Genomic DNA, 18,410 nt, shown 5'->3' on the forward strand with positions numbered 1-18,410 from the left:
CTCCACATATATATATATATATATATATTATATATATTATATATATATATATATAGGGTTGGGTTCTAGTGAGAACCCTCTTATGGTGAGAACCGTGAGAACCACTTAAAATGAGCAAAAACTTCAAAAAATGAGCAAAAAAAAAAGTAACAAATGAGCAGAAACATAAAATGAGTAGAAAACATTAAGTTATCAAAAACGTGAAATTAACAAAAATGTAAAAGAAGAAAAATGTAAAATGAGCATAAAAAAGTTCAATGATAAAAAAAAAGTAAAATGAGCAAAAACGTAAAAATGAGCAAAAACGTTGATAAATGAGCATAAAATTTTTAAATGAGCAAAACCATAAAATAAGTGAAAACAAAAAATGAGCAAAATATTTTTAAAAATGATCAAAATCTTGGTAAGATGAGGGAAAAATGAGTGGTTCTCGCAGTTCTCACCATAAAGGTATATATATATATTATATATTATATATATATATATATATATATATAATATATATATTATATATATATTATATATATATATATACTCTTTATTTTTTAAAAAAAGAAAGTTTGACCTTTTTTCTAAAAAATACTTGAAGTTTTCTTTTATAAAATGAAAAAAGTACATTAAATGAATAAAAGGCAAAATGAAGGAATTTATCCTATAAGAAATGGAACTATATTAATGGATGGGATTTGAAGAAATCCAACAATATAATCTTAGTCGTGCATTATAAAGAAAGAGCGAAAGACACAAACTCAGCCCTAAACAAAATCACATCTCTCCATCTACATGTCTCCATCTCCCCAATTCAGGCGACGCTTCAGGCCCACCATGCTGCCCGCATACCACGACATCAACCACTTTAGCTGACGTGCAAGTCGCACACCACACATCCACTACTTCAAGCGACACTACAAGCCCACCACGCGTCCACGCTGGAGGCCACTACTTGAGGCGACACTGCAAGCCCCCGCACACCAGTACACCACGCATCCACGCTGCAAGTCCCCGCACAGGCCACATGAAATCGAGTTCGAGCTTTAACCGAGTTTGAATTCGAGCTTGAAATGAGTTCGAGCTCTAGTTTGGCTTCCGAATTCGAGTTCGAGCTTGAAAATTTCTGACTTACTAGTTTTCGAGTCGAGTCGAGTCGACTTTGGGTATGAGTTTTCGTATTCGAGTCGGGTATGGTCAAACTTGAGCTCGACTCGCATCATTGTCTGCCTTACCCGCAACAAAACCGCGCCCCCACCCCTTCCCCATTCCGCACCCCCACCCCTTCGATTTCGTAATGGGGGAGGGTGGTAGTGGGGGTAGGGTATGGGTTTGAAGTTAGGGGTTACAGTAAGGTTAGAAGTTAGAGGTTAGGGCTTTTTTTAGGTTTTAGGGCTAATTAGGATTAAGACTAACAAAGTTAACCGTATTAAAGGCATGTGGATGTATTACCAAGAAATTGAGGGTACCCCATATACTTTGAAAAGTGCGAGGGCAACTCATGAATAAACCGAAAAGTATGAAGTAATTGGTAAAAAAACTTTTCAATATATTAGTATAGATTCATACTCTGAGCATTTGCTTTGGACTTATGGAGGAAGGTTTGGGGGTGTTTGGTTTGTAATGGGTCTTTGCCTTAGGTAGGGGCTATGTGTGAAGGCAACCAAATGATTTCTTTTTACCTATTTCTAAAATATATATTCTCTTCGTCCTGTGAGTGTAGTAGATTGGATGTTATTCTATATATTTACATGTCTTGCTTTGATTATGTTTTTGTTTATTAGTATATAAAGACAAACTTTTAGTGTACAAGATGTTTAATTTTTTATATTTCTATGCATATTAAAACTTTTCATAAGTTTAAATAATAGAACGTTAGAGAGATTGAATTTGAATTATACATTGGCAAAAGTTTGGTTAAACTATTGTATTTATTTTTTGATATAGGAAGTAATTTGTATAGAGATAAAAATTTAGTAACTCAAAATTTGTAAGATTGTTGTCATTACCTTATATATCTAGGGATATAGAACGCTCTGATACTAAGAAAATCTTAAGCTATTAGGTCTTGAGCATGGCCAAATACCATTGTGCCAAGTTGCTAAGAAAGCAACTAGTACTACAATTATTCATGAAACAAATCCTTTTTGCTCAAGACTTACCCCCATTTTATAATTAACATGTGAACATATTCTATCATGCGTAAAAAATATAGCTGATGAGAACATATTTCGATTATTATCGTCATCGAGAAATCTTTTGAATGTGACACAAAAGTCAAACAATAATAAAAAATAATAATAAATTGATAGATTGAGCAACAGTGTGTAAGAAATAATTATCATCACGATTCACGAAAATGGGACTAAACGGAGTGGTACTCTGAATGTGGAAAATTAGGTTTACATGTTTCTATTCAAAAAATCTTTGAATCAAAAATATCCCTTTAACTTATATCGATAAATTTTGATTAGTTTATTTTAGGTAAAATTAATTTTGGAAACTCTAAAAGCTCTCACACATTAAATAAAAAAAATGAAATAATGTTAACAATCAACAAAAAATGAAAACTGAAATAAATATTTAACGACTAAGCAACTATAAAGTTATTGCAATAATATAGTTGGCTAATAAATTACTAATGATGTTAATTATTGTTTAACAAGGAAATCAGAAGAAAAAAAGAATTAAACCAAAAATAAAACCAAGAAAGAAAACATAAGTTGTAGTAATAATATAAAAAACAAAGGGAGGAAAAAAAAGACTAATAAAAAGGGACACTTGTTCATGTTCGGATTGACTTGAAAAGCAAGCCCAAACTTTAAGTTTCACGCGGAAAGCACCATTGACGTATGTGACATAATGCAATGTATGATATGAGAATTGTTTTTATATAAAGATTTCCTCTGTTCTCCGTAAAAATCAATTTTTTTCCGCGAATCCTTGTGGGTTTAACTCTCAGCCCCTGCTAGCTCCGCGCTTAGTTAGTCTATATTCTTTTTTTTAGGGTAATTTCAAACACTTTTTTTAATTGATTAGTTCAGTAAATTTTAACTTGAATTGAAAGAGCTAATAGAAATTTTTGACAGGCACATGCGGAAGGTCAATGGACCAATTTTGTAATTTATGAATTTTCATTGATTGGAATAATTTGTTACAAACTCGGGGGGATACATATGATATGTGATATGCAAGGTTCCATAAGAGAACTCTTGCTTATGAATGTGGGAGGAAGTACATAATATGACTCCACACTCCTACGTACAATGATAACACATATTTATAAGAGTGGTATATTTTAATCTACAATATTCTACACTAATCTTATATGATCTAATAATATCTGATGCTATATTATTCTAGATTCTTCATTTCTAGATTTTTCTTAATATGCTTTAATTATAATAGATATTTGTTTAGATAACTCTAGAATTCATCTTGATTTTTACACTAAATTTTTCTTGATTACTATTTTTAACACTGCCCCTTAATCTTGAAATCTCTGAAATGCATACTTGAAATGCTCTTGTTCATCTCCCCCATTCTTATATCTTCTTGATCTCCTTTCTAATTGCAATGTTCCAATTATGTGCACTTGTGTTGTGTTCTTGAATCCTTGTAAATGCCCCTTGAAGTTTACTCCTCCATTTTTATCTCCCTTGTGTTGTAGCATTGTGTTTGTTTGCTTGAATTATTGTTGATGAACTCCATGATCCTTATTACTTTGCTTTAATTTTTTGTCGGTATCTTGATTGTTGATCCGCCATACAAAATCTTCTTACCTCAATTTGCATTTTGGGTCTTGCCCATCCCATGCACTACCGTCGGGTCTATTACTCGCATTTTGCTTAAGTCTTGTGTTAGGGCCGGGTCTAATGCCATTTACTGCTCAGGTCTTTTGCCCGGCACATGGCCGGGGTATATTTCCTTGCCCCTTGATGAATCGGGTTGACATTTTTTTCAATCACCCTTGAGTGCATAGGGCTAGCTTGTATTTGCCACCCATATGCTTGTATTGTTGTAGCTTTTTTTAGCCAACAACTTAATTTGGTTGGCATTCTAGCCACCATATGTATGTGCATATGAAATGTATAGATACATATTGAATAATGAAACATGCATGGAGTAATGTTGAAAGAAACATGCATGATTCGGAAAGTATGCATATAATGACTTACCGTATTTTTGGTGAAAACTTGGAGGAGACATAATCTTCTTGCTCTGATACCATAATATAATTCTTTGACATGCACATGCAGAAGGTTAATGGACCAATTTTGTAATTTATGAATTTTCATTGATTGAAATAATTTGTTACAAACCCGGGGGGAGATACATATGATATGTGATATGCAAGGTTTCATAAGAGAACTCTTGCTTATGAATGTGGGAGGAAGTACATAATATGACTCTACACTCCTACGTACAATGATAACACATATTTATAAGAGTGGTATATCTTAATCTACAATATTCTACACTAATCTTATATGATCTAATAATATCTGATGCTATATTATTCTAGATTCTTCATTTCTAAATTTTTCTTAATATGCCTTAATTATAATTGATATTTGTTTAGATAACTCTAGAATTCATCTTGATTTTTACACTAGATTTTTCTTGATTACTATTTTTAACAAGAGCATAGCCTTCTTGTTTTCAGATTTGATTCGGTCTCGTGAGACTGGCCCATGAAGCATATCTGCAACAACAATGCTCATTACTCCTCTAGTCAACTGTTGAGCAACTAGCATGAAGCAATGCATTGATTTCTCTTCTCGTACAACACTTTAGCTTTGCGTCTTCCTTTTTCTCTGACATACTTGTACTAATAAAATATATTAGCAGTATATATGGTACTTCATTTAATCTCAGGCCTAAATTTTTGCTGTTATGTATGACTACAAAAGAGTCAACATGAACATTCATTTTGTAGGATCAATCCCATCAATATTATAAGCGTGGATTTGACTTCATGATTACAGTGATCTCACTAATATTCCTTTCAATTCTTTGGCTCCACTATATAGGGATACTGAAATTAATAACATTCTTGTTTTATTTTTAGAAAATGAAGTACTAATTTTCACTTCAAAAAATCAAATAAAATAATAACTCTCTTCGTCTCAAATTATAAGCCATGTAAATCACTTTCACGCATATTAAGAATTTTGTTAGTTTTAATTAAATTTGTGTAGGTAATAAGAATTGACATTAAATATTGTATTGATAATAGAAAATAACCTAATCTTGATAGTATAAAGTTGCATTTAATTTTGCATTACCTTATATTTTGAAACAAAAACTTTTAGCTAAAATGTCTTATAATTTGAAACAGAGGGAACATGTTTTAAAATTTGTGTTCCATAGCTATTCATCAAGGCTATGTTTAGTCCACATTCTGATATGATATGAACTTATTTTTTCTAATATGAACTGTTTTGATCTTAACTTATCCGATATGATATGAACTTATCTAATTTTATAAAGCACATTATTACTAATAGTATTATTACTTTGTATTTCATTACCAGTATTACTATCATTTTATTACTATGCACAACTTTTTAATAATAATAATAATAGTAATTATTATTATTAGATTTTTTTTGAAAAAGAACACATTAATATATGAATATACAATTAAACATAAAAGACCACATATTTTAGGTACAAAAAACATATTGTTCATGGTAAGTAGTAGAGCATATTGTTCATGTCCAAGGTCCGTTTATAATAAGAATTAAGGTAGTAATGAAAATAAAATAAAAACATATAATGAAAGAGATACAAAATCTATTTAAAGAAAACATTCTAAAGATAAAAGATAGATGTTATTTTTATATCAATCCGTCTTGCATGGACCCGGTTCACACTAAAAATAGTGTGGACCAGGCCCAGACACGTGACCGGTTAAGAAGTACTCACTTATACACTATATCAAAAATAGATACACTATATCAAAAATAGATACATTATATGATACATAGGTACACTATATCAAAAATAGATACACTATATCATAACTACGTACACTATATCATACAGAGGTACACTATATCATATAGAGGTACTGGTACACTATATCATAACTAGGTACACTATATCCTATAGGAACACTATATCATAACTAGGTACACTATATCGTCCTATAGGAAACACTAGTGGAAAAATGAAGAAGGGCTGCGCTAAAAAAGACATGTAGGAACTAGCGCAGCCCTTCTAAGCTAGAAGGGCTGCGCTTTTTCCTAACTAGCGCAGCCCTTCTTACAAAAAAAAAAAAAATTGACATTTTTTTACTCATAATCTCACATTTTCTGAAATTAAACAGAAGAGAAGAGAAACGAAACGAAAATACTAAACCCAAAACAATAAAAAGAATGAAACGAAAATGAAAAAAAGGAACAAAAACTAATATACAAAGAGAAGTATACAAGAACATTAATCAAAACAAAGATGAAAATACAAGAAATTATATACAAAGAGAAATATACAAGAACATTAATCAAAACAAAGATGAAAATACAAGAAATTATATACAAAGAGAAATATACAAGAACATTAATCAAAATAAACAAAGAGAAGTATACAAGAACATTAATCAAAACAAAGAGAAGTATACAAGAACATTAATCAAAATATATAAACAAAGAGAAGTATACAAGAACATTATAGATCTGAAAATACAAGAACTACCTCCAAACATTAACCTAATAATGTTTAAATACATAAAACAAAACCCTAATACATAATTTAAGGGAAAAAAAAATTTCGGAAAAACTTAAAATGACTATTTGGAGGCTTAAACGAACTCAGATGGCTTAAAAAGCCTAAACGTCACAGCATAGCGGTGAGTTTGACTCGTTGGCCCGTTCCGCTTCCGAAAAGGTATCACAATAGGCAATCGGACTCCGTCGCCATGTTTAGTGCAAATCATTTCAAGGTTTTTGTCGCAAATGTTTATGGGAGTTTTTGAGAGAGAAGAGAGGATGAGAGAGAAGGAGGAAAGGAATAATGAAAGACGTGAGAGAGGAGAGAGAATGAGGGATAATATATTTGACGAATCCCCGCTCAATATTTCAAAGCCCGCGATTTCGAAATTTCAAATTTTTTCAGGAAGGGCTGCGCTAAAGCGCAGCCCTTCACTAGTAGGGTTGCGCTTTTACGAAAAGCGCAGCCCTTTCTGTTTTTTCCCCTAGTGAAAATATTTACTTAAATGCATTATAGAAATATACACTATATCAAAAATAGATACACTATATCAAAAATAGATATACTATATTATACATATGTACACTATAATATCATTTTAACATACACTATATCATTTTAACATACACTATATCATTTTAACATATACGATATCATTTTAACATACACTATATCATTTTAATATATACTATATCATTTTAACATACACTATATCATTTTAACATACACTATATCATATCAATATACACTATCCTAAACTCACGTGATATGGATCGGGTGCACACTTATCAGTGTGCACCGGGTTCATATTAGTTTTTTTATTTTTATATTGATGACATGTTTGGATTTAACTAACAACATTTCTTTGTTATATCAATAAATGGTTCTTTTTTATTATAAATAAACCTATAAATATATATAATCATATGATCTTGAACAACATTGTTAAATATTCCTTCTTATATCATTGTCATTTTCTATATAAAATTTTTTTAAAAAGATAATTAAGTTGAAACCCATTGTAGGAAAATTTTTGAACGTGATGACAACACCATTAGGTTATCCCATGCTACTCATGTTTTATATAAACTAGTAACATATATTTTATATTATTGTACCAAAATTGTTAAAAAAAATAAATATCATATACTATAGCCAAGTCCATTACATGTAAAACATCACGAAGAACATCGCATATCAACATTGTTAATTATAATAAATATAAAAAAGAACACGTACAAATGCACAAAAAAAAAAAGATACATTCTTCTTCTTGAACACAAATAGCTTCAAATAGTGATATCAATGACATTCACAATAATAACTACATTAATAATAATTACCAAAATTAATAACCAATAAGTACAACAACGACAATAATAATAATCTTTTTGAACAAATATACTAGTACTCCCTCCGTTTCCTAAGAGCATCTATAATGGGTGGGTGGGTCTTTGTTGGTCTTTGTAGTTTTTTCATTCTCTCTCCTATCCTCCTTCTTACCCCTCACATCCCACTAACTTCCCACCAACTCATCTTTTTTTTTCTCACAATGGCTAGACTAGTTCTACTTGGCTTTTCTAATTCTCTCTCTTACTTTTGGTATACTCCATCATGTACTCTCTTTCCTATTGAAAATGTTCTTATTCTTATATAGAGTAGATAATTATTATTCATGTTTTAATTAGTGATATATTAATTAATTTATATACATTTTGAATAATTTTAGGTAGGAGAAAGTTATTAGAAAGAAAAGTAGGTTGTAAAAAATATGATAAAATATATCAAATTTAGGCTCAATTTATAGATACTTTTTTTTAGAGTTGTAATGTAATTTTTTTAAAAAAATTATAAGCTGATTTTATTTACTTTAAAACAAAAAAACAATCTTGTAAAAAAAAAAAGCAGCAATAAAGCAATATTGATACATATGGCAACACCCCCATTTTGTTGTTATGCACACCATCCAAGGCATGGTTGGTCTAGAATTCCAGACCAACCAACTCCAAGGGCCAATTGCTCCAATGGTAAAGCTAAGTAAAGCTAGCTTTACTTTTTGCTAGACCAACCAAAACCAACCCCATTGCTCATGCTCTAAAGATCTTCCCATTTACTGTTCCTACAGATACCAAGGAAATTCAAGTTGTGTGGGGCATGGTGTGAGTAAAGCAGGAGAGAGAAAGGGGTTAAGATAAATAAACAAATAAAAAAGGGTTAAAGTAGGAGAGAGAAAAGGAGTAAAATTGAATTAATAATGTAATGGTGGACCATATGATAGTGACATGAGAGGGTAAATAGGAAAATTTATTTTGCCAAATAAGGAATAAAGCAAAAAAGGGAAGATCTGTTGGAAACACCCTTAAACGGAAAGAGGGAAGATCTTTAGGATACGGAGGGAGTATATAGTAATATTAATAGTAATAGTAATCGTATTATGTAATAATAATAATAATAATAATAATAATAATAATAATAATAATAATAATAATAATAATAATAATAATAATAATAATAATAATAATAATAATAATAATAATAATAATAATAATAATAATAATAGTAATAATAATAATAATAATAATAATAATAATAATAATAATACAACAATAATAACATTAGTAATACTAATAATCATCATAATAATCATTATAACAATAAGAATAATAATAAGTTTTTAATATAAGCATAACCTAAACTTATTTGATCTGAATTGAACTTATCTGATCTGATCTAAACTTATTTATTTTGATTTGATATGATATGAAATAAATAAAAATAAGGTGAACTAAACATAACCTTAATTAGAGGTTTCTATCTATTTGTTTTCTTTTAGGGTATGGCCCTCAATCCTCATACTTAATTAAAGAGAGAACAAATAAAATCTTTGAAACGAAATAAATAATCGAACCCTCATTTTAGGGATGTGGGAAGGTAGCAACTTACTCTAAATATATTTCACATAATTTTGTAAGGATAATCTTGTGTCAAATATATGATAATTCTTTATCATCTCAAATCATAAATTACTATATATACTCCTTTGATTTTTTGAAATCTTAATCACTTTTCATTTCAGTTTGTTATGTGAACTAGGTTTTGGACCCGCGCATAATGCACGGGAACTCTAATACAATAAAAATGTTTATATATCCGCTACATTGAAAACATATAAACGATTATTTACGTCTACTTGATCAAAAACTTTGTGTTTAAGAGAAATACATATTTATATTAATTATAAAGTTGTTTAACAGATACATGATATTCATATGTTTTGGAAGACTTCTTTTAGAGCAAAACAAAATGTTTTAAGAAGCTACTTCATCCGTTCGTAGTCTAATATAACAATGAGATTTTTACACTATTCATTCACTATCATACCCTTTCACTATATATTGTTATTTTTAAGTAAAGACAAATATAGTCATGTGGGGTATTGTTAGATTCGTCTTGATATATACTTTCAAAATATCAAATGTGTATAATTTTACTAAATAGTAAATAAAGATATTAATAGTAAAAATTGAGCATTGGCAAGCGTGAAAACCCAATTGCTGCAGTAGAAAAAGAACGGAGGAAGTATAATATAGTCAAGAATTATATCATCATAAGTAAAGCCAACAACACCTTAGGAGGAAGATTGGAATTCCAGATTTTCTTCCACACTTCCGATACAATAGAATCGCCAACAACTGTATGGGAATTCTTAAAAAAATTAATAAAGTGATGGTCTTATTTAGTAGAACATACCAATTTTGGTGTAGCCCCATAGAAACCATCATCTAAGGGTTGAGATGGTAAAGGTTAAGGATCTCAACCGCCTCAACAGGGAGAAAATTTGCACGAACTTGGTTTTCATCCCAGTAACCAGTGGGGGGGTCAATCGTCTCAGAAACTCTCTCTACATTACATCTTCATTTTTTCCTCGAAATGGCCTTAAAGTATTAGACTTCCCATTATCTTTCTGATATAGGAGTACTATTAGGCAATTTTTACCAATGACTGAGAAATGGCTACATAAAATTGGCCATGACTGAGAACTGGTCTCGGGAGATACAAACCCACCATGCGATTGACTTTTGACACACGACCAACTAAAATTGCCTTTTTTGAGACCTCAGAGGAAATTTGTTCCATCTGACGGAATGAATACCATACGGGGTATAAATACCTTATTCCACGTTGTACCTAAAATGACCACAATTTCGATGATATATTGTATCATACTTTATTCCCCATTTATCTGGTGGAATGAGTATCATACAGGGTTTCCCCACTTACTTTTTTCCTAAATACCTTATTCCCCGTTGCTACTTGAAATGATCACAATTTCGATGATATATTGTATCATACCTTATTTCCTTCCATCTGACGGAATGAGTATAATACAGGGTTTCTCAATTTACTTTTCACCTCCCAAAGACTACCTCAAGTGACTTCAATGGTCCACAATTAACCCTTATTCATTAATTTCTTCCTAAAACCAATTTTCGAATATATTAAGCGAACTAAAGTTTTAATATTCATTAAGACTAATTTAGAAAATGTAAACAAATATAAATACGCACTACTTGTATAATATATGTGTGTTTTATAGGTTCTTTATAAGATGTACATTTCAATATTATCTTCTACATCAAAGAAAAAAAAAACCAAAACAAAGTTAAATAAATTAACAACTTTTCCAATTCAATAACTTTATTTGATCTTTTCAAAACAGTTTCACTCTATTATAAACCAATTAAACTTGAATACTTATAAATCCCCCCTTTTTTTTACATATAAGCTTGACAATTAACTCATCTTGTTGATTCACCTTCTAAATTAGTGTCGAATGCTCATTAGATATCTCTCTTTCCAGTCTAATATCGTCCACACGATTTATGGTTTAAAAATTGTAACATTACTTTTATATAAAATTATAAGATAATTATTTTACTTGTAGTTCCCTAAAATGACCACAATTTTGATGATATATTTTATCTTACATCATTCCCCATTTCATCTAACTGAATGAGTATTATACAATATTAATTATATAAGAAAATCATGGCGCTGCTTAACTTTAATGATGAATAAGTGAGAAATATCTATTTTAGCAAGGAAACTATATTTAATCATGCATATAAGAAATAATTATTGATATCCTATAATGTCAACTACTTCATGATTCACTCATACTTTCATATATAATTTGAGTTTAGGATGTTAAATTTATGAACAGTTATATTAGTTTTTTTTTTGCAAGAATAATTAGTTAAAGAATATTGGATTATATTGAAGAAAAATAATTACTATTCTTAGTTTCTTAATACACGCAACATATTTCTTTTTGGGATATTTCATAAAACTTGCAAAATAATTCGCAAACTATTATAAAAATTAAAGAAAGCTTTATTTTATAATTTAAGCACATGTGTCATGTTTTCACTCTCTCTCATACTCTTTTATTTTATAATTTTTATAGAATGGTCCAAATTCAAAGTGTGTGAATTTTCTTTAAAATGATATTAGTATCAAGCGTAAGTTCATAAGTGTATGTACTTATATCGTTTGTTTCATTTGAATGTAAGAATGTGGGAAAATATTTGAGTGACCCTAGTCCCTAAGCCTAAGGTTGTCAACCTTCTTAGTCGCAATAATAGAATAATATATTAATATATATCCAATAAATTGGAGAGAGAATTGCCATAGATTAATGTTTTAATGTACTCTTGACCTTAACTTTTTATCTTTAAACAACTTATCTTGTCTGACATTTTCTTAATTCTCCCTTAAGTTGTCTGAAAAACACTTAATTATTATATCTAAATTTGTTTAATCTTATCTAAATTTTCCAAACTTATATTATCATAGTTATGCAAAATTAGTTAAAGTAGACAGATGCTTATATATTGGTTTTCATTTTTTTTTTACCTAATTCAATTTCTTGAACATATATATAGATGAACTCTTATTTTACCTCTCTCACTTTAACTTTTTTTTTTTAAAAAAAATACTTTTAGTATGTATTGGTCATGGATATGATTTTTTTATGATTATCATATTAGCTTACCTAAACCACTTTGGGACTAAAAATTGAATATTTGAGTTGTTATTGTTTTTGTTATATGTAATCTCTAGTCATAATCATGGTGTGTTATATTTTTTTCAACAAAATCATCTTTTTATTTCTTGTTTGGTAATAAAATAAACTTGCATTACTATTATTATTACATTTGCATATTTTCTTGAAGGGGCTAGCATCTCATGATAATGGTGTGGTATTCATTACCAAAAGTGAATAATATTAAAAAAAAAACTTATTAGACCAATGTACCCATTGGCTTGAAATTAGGTAATTTTTAAATTAATTATATTATATAAGTTTGATAGTGTGATGAAAACTTAAAGTTGTTATACCAACGCACCCATTGGCTTGTACTTAGCTAATATTTGTTTTATATTTGAAATTTCATATTTTGACTTTTTGAGTATCTTGTATTAGTGAAAAACTTAAAGTTGTTATATCAATTCATCTTTTATTCTTTTTCATTGTATATTTTCTCTCTCCTCTAAATTGGTATTTAGCTTGAAAATAATTCCATAACTGGTTTTTGTGAAAATAATAAGAATGACCGCTAAGATAATATATGATTTTCGTTTTTTAAAAAAAAGATAATATTTGATTTGTTTCCTTAATTGATAATTGGTTGATTGATTCCTTTAGTTATTGTAGTTGTATTATTTCCTTCATTGTTACACAATCGGGGAATTAATTGATTATTGTTAAAATTATTTTTAGCAATGCCACGTGGCATAAGCAAGCATTAGGTCGAAAAGTTGAGGGTGAAGGAGAACAGAGGAAGGTTGAGGTCTTGCCACGTAGGACAATTTTTTCTTGCTTTAATATAGAGATATGATTAAGTTCTACTCACTTAGTTTATTCACATCTTATGATAAATATAATAAAGTTTATTTCTCTATGGCCCATTTTTTTTCTATTTATATATATGTAATGCAAGTTGACCCAAAAAAACGACCAATGTTCTCTCTTCTCATATATTCATAATAGCTTTTTTTTACACGCGATGCGTGCGTGGATTATTTTGGCAATTATTATTAAATTTTATCTAAATGTAATTTTGAAGGATGTAATTTATAATCATCATTAGTTCTAATTAAATATTATGTCACAAAATATAAAAATTACATGATGAAGAAGTTGTAATCTGGGTATTTTTATTACATGTTAATGGATATTGGTATTATTATTGCATTTCAATGTTTAGGTAAAATTAAAATTTTATGTCTTTGGTTTTGTAATTGATTTGAAAACTGTTTTAGTTATGATAATTTGTTCTTCAATCATAAACTTTTTCTTTCACTACACATATTTTTATGAAAGTTTATTTTAGCTACTTTGAACTTCCTTTGATATACATAATTTAAATTACTTTTGATTTTCTACATAGCCATCCGCATAATATGCATTTTTAATTTTCTAACTCTAGTGCATAAATTGGTGTAGCAATTTCTATTTGGAGATGGGGCTTTATACAATTATTTATTAACCCTACCAAATGAGCTATAACATTGAAAACAAATTAAAAGAGCTATAAGTTTGAAAGAAAAATCACACAATAGTTCAGACAATTTTTTTTCTATTTGTGTTATGGGGGTTGTTCATATCTAAAATTTGAAGATGTGATTAATAATGACAAACAATGGGATAGATTGAGATTAGCGGAGTTGGCCTCCAATAAAATCTGTCAAGCTATTCTTATGGGTCGTTTGGTTGAAGTTGGGAAGTATAGCTTTCCTTAAATTTGCATCGCCCATGAAATTTCATTTTCTAAGAAGTACATTTTTCTGTTTGGTTGAACATGGAAAATTCTATTTTCCATGGGAATTTCTACTTACCTAGGGGGGGCCTAGGTAAGTTATTTCCTCCATTTTGTAAGAAATATAACTTCCTAGGAAGTTCTATTTCCCATGTTTTTGCCAACCAAACAACAACACATATATCTACTTCTTAGGAATTCTAATTTCCCATGTATTTGAAGGTTAACCAAACAAGCTCTTAGTATCTTTATCTCGTCTTCTCTTGGGGAAGATTCTATAATTTGGGGTCTCACTCATGATGGGAATTATTCAGTTAAGTTTGTGGCTTTATTACTGTACGGTTTGGCTTCAGACCCTCCTCCTCCTATATTGTTTCTTTGGGTTTGGAAGCTTAAGATCCCTCCTAAAACTAAATATTTTCTATGAAAAATTTGCCAATATAGTCTTCCAATTAAAGTTAGACTTCAAAAGAGTTGTGTGTTTCTTCCTCGAGAATGTTGTTTTTGTAATTTTTAGTCAGAAGATGCTAATCATTTTTATTGTCTAATTGCTCTTTTACTAGAGATATTTTTTAGGATCTTAATGAGAGTTTAGGATGTGATTGCATTCCTCCGATCCTTTTTCAGATATATTGTTAATAACCTAAATGATGTGAAGTGGTAATTGCTCGTCTGAGGACCTTGTAAACTATTGTATTATGTGCTGGTTCATTTGGTTTCAACGTAATGAGTTATTTTTCAAGAAGCAAGTTCCTCTGCGGGAGGGACTACTGTTTGATTGCCAAGTTTACCTATGATTGGGCGTGCTCGCAGTCTAGCGAGTTTAAGGTTGATGTTCAGATTAGGCGGGGCCGGTGGGGAGTAGTGTGCCAAAGGAGATTGCTTGGGTTCCCCCTCCTAATTTGTGGTTCAAGCTCAATTTCGATGGGTTCAAGTTGTCTAATGGCGAAAAGGCTTCTTTTGGTTTCACGATTCGTAATCATATGGGAGAATTGTGTCTTGGTGGTGCGATGACTCTTTACTCAGATTGTTCGATACTTAAGGGTGAAGCGTGGGGTTTTTGTGAAGGTATCCAAGCAGCACTGTTTCTTGGCATTTATTCTCTTGTTGTTGAAAGTGACAATTTGGTTGTCGTTAATTCTATCTGGCATTGTTGGAAGGTTTCTAGGTATATCAAATATTTAATTATGGATGTTGTGGAGGATCTTCAAAATTTCCAAGCAGTATCTATCAATCAGTGGCGGAGCCAGGATTCTCAAAGTGGGGGGACAAAATCCGACTGTCGAGCATTCGGGAAAAAAATACAACACAAATTGTTTAATACTTAATAATTTACATTTAAAATTCCAATTTGTGTGTTTAGGGACATCCATAGCAACATCATGTGTTTGGGGAGAACTAAATAAAGGAGATTCATTTTGAGGTTTCACTATGAGCGAGTGAAGAATTTTCTTGAGATTTCATTCTTTTAAAGAAAAATTGTCGAAGATCGTGTTTTTTTTCCTTAGCCTTGGACTTGATAGAATTAGGTGAATGTGAATCACTTGATATTTCTTATTAAATTGATAAATATTAATCAATTACATATTAAAGTAATTAAACAAAACTATTCAATGTTTCAATTATAAATCAACTCATATTTACAATTTCCTTATTAGAAATTCGAAATTGCAACTAATAATTTCCTAAATCATGAGTTCGTGACCAATTCCAAACCAACAACAAATCAATCAACCACCATAAATCCACAATCGATCACAAATTCACATTTCACAAGTATCATAATTCACAACCAAATAATATAAATATTACCTTAAAAAAAAACTAAAACTAAAACTAAAACTAAAAGTTAGGGTTTAGAAAACTTACGGACTGACACAATCAGTGAGTGCTGCTGTGCTAGGCGTCTCGAGAGTTTGGCGACGGCGAAGGACGTGGGCGGTGGTGGTGGCGGCGTCGCTTCGTGGCTTCGTTCCTCTTCGGCTCTTCCTCACTGCTCGTTACGCCTTCGTTCGAAGTTCGTGACTTCGTTCCTCTTCCTCAATCCTCACCGCTCGTCGTCGTTACTCCGGCGAATGCGAAATTGCGGTCGACCGTCGTTGTTCCTCCGTCGCGAGTTTAGGGGTTCTTTTTCAGTCTCTCTCTTCCTCAGTCTCTCTCTTCCTTTCATTGAGTTTCAGCGTGTTCTTTTCAAAATCATTTTCTCTCTCTAAACTTCACGCGTCTGCCCACGCCCTAGCGTGTTCTTTTTCCTTTTTTTTTGTTTTTTTTTTAGAAATTATTTTTTTAAAAAGTGGGGGGACATCTGTCCCCATGTCCCCCCTACTGGCTCCGCCACTGCTATCAATCATTGTTATCGGGAAGCTAGACGGTTTATATATGGTGCATCATTGGCATGAGGCTCATTCGCTTTTGTATTTCTTTTATCATCGGAAAGGATGCTGTAAGGTGGTCCTATTTTAGGGGCTACTATTACGTTGTTTTCTCCTCAACAAAGAAAAATAGTTTAGACGATATAGAGTATATTTTAAATGGTTGTAGTAACCGAGGGTATTAACCTTAGTCAACAAGTAAGCGAGTGAGGCAAGAATGCAAGAATGCAAGATGTAAGCGTCTAGACTTCAATCCAGGTTGTCCCAAACTATTTATATGAAAATTGTAGCTGGCCATCAAATGAATTAACAAACGGAAACAACTCACACTTTATTGTTATGGAAACGAGGAGTATGAAAACAGCAGCGACGCAACATTCATGAAAATACAGAAGACTAAAAAGAAGAAAATTGATTATTGATGACTAGGTGTACGTAAACTACTTATATTTCCTCACTTTCTTTTTAAATATAACTATTTATCTTTTATACTATTCATATTTGATCAAACACTTTACTTTGACATTATTTTATTATTAGTATATAAAAACAAAAATAATCATATAAAATATTGTTAGATTTGTTTCAATAAATATTTTCATAATATCAACTTTCTATAACTTTTGCAAATACATAAATAAAGACATTAATAGTCAAAATTGTGCGTTGGTAAACGTTAATTGTCAGATGTCTAAATATCAAAATGTTATTAATGTTGACTACTACAATAATATATTTCATTTCAAATATCCAAATATTAGATATTTAGTATTCCATTCGTCTCATAATATAGTGCATGTTTTATTTTTATATGGTCTCCAAGATATACCTTTGACCTTCAATATCTCCAATTTCGTATTAATATAAAATATAAAAAGTTAATATTATGAAAATTGATACATTGAGGAGAACCTAACAAGATCTTACATAAATATATTTTTTGTATATGTTAATGAGAATATTTAATCAAAGATTTTAAAGTTTGATCTCAACAACAAGAACAACTATTTTATTATGAGACAAATGAAGTACATAATAACATGACAACGTTTTCACTAAAAAAAATTGTCCACCACTTTTCCAACATATAGAATGACTCAATAATGGGGTTACATAGACAACAAAAGACAGTTTTTATAAAAGGGTTTACGCTTTCTTTGAGACCTTCAACAAAAAAAAACTAACATTTTCCAAAACAAACAAAAATATTTCCGATTATCTTTGTTATAAATCAGCTGAACTGAACTGAATTGAAATGAACTGAACTAAATTGAATTGAACTGAAATGAATAGTGATATGTGAGAGTAAAAGTAGAGTTATTCTAGTAAGAAACCGCCTACTTTAAAATTAAAATTAGACAAAGATAAGTCCAATATTAGAAAGAGAATAAGTCAATAATGACTCAGTTAATTTCTTTAGATTACTAGTTTAATCTATTTAGTGACTAAGTCTACTTTTATATTAAAACTAGACAATTTCTTTTAATAATTTTTGATAAAAGTATTATTCAGA

At 30.2% G+C, this 18,410-nt stretch overlaps 1 protein-coding gene across 3 annotated transcripts in view; it reads left to right on the plus strand.

The window, feature by feature from the left end:
• LOC104888565 (heavy metal-associated isoprenylated plant protein 39) overlaps positions 1-18,410 on the plus strand; it is a 66,365-nt gene that overhangs the window by 38,375 nt on the left and 9,580 nt on the right. The gene's annotated exons all lie outside the window — the stretch shown is intronic.

This window comes from Beta vulgaris, chromosome 3, assembly GCF_026745355.1.
Source record: "Beta vulgaris subsp. vulgaris cultivar EL10 chromosome 3, EL10.2, whole genome shotgun sequence".
NCBI classification, from domain to species: domain Eukaryota; kingdom Viridiplantae; phylum Streptophyta; class Magnoliopsida; order Caryophyllales; family Amaranthaceae; genus Beta; species Beta vulgaris.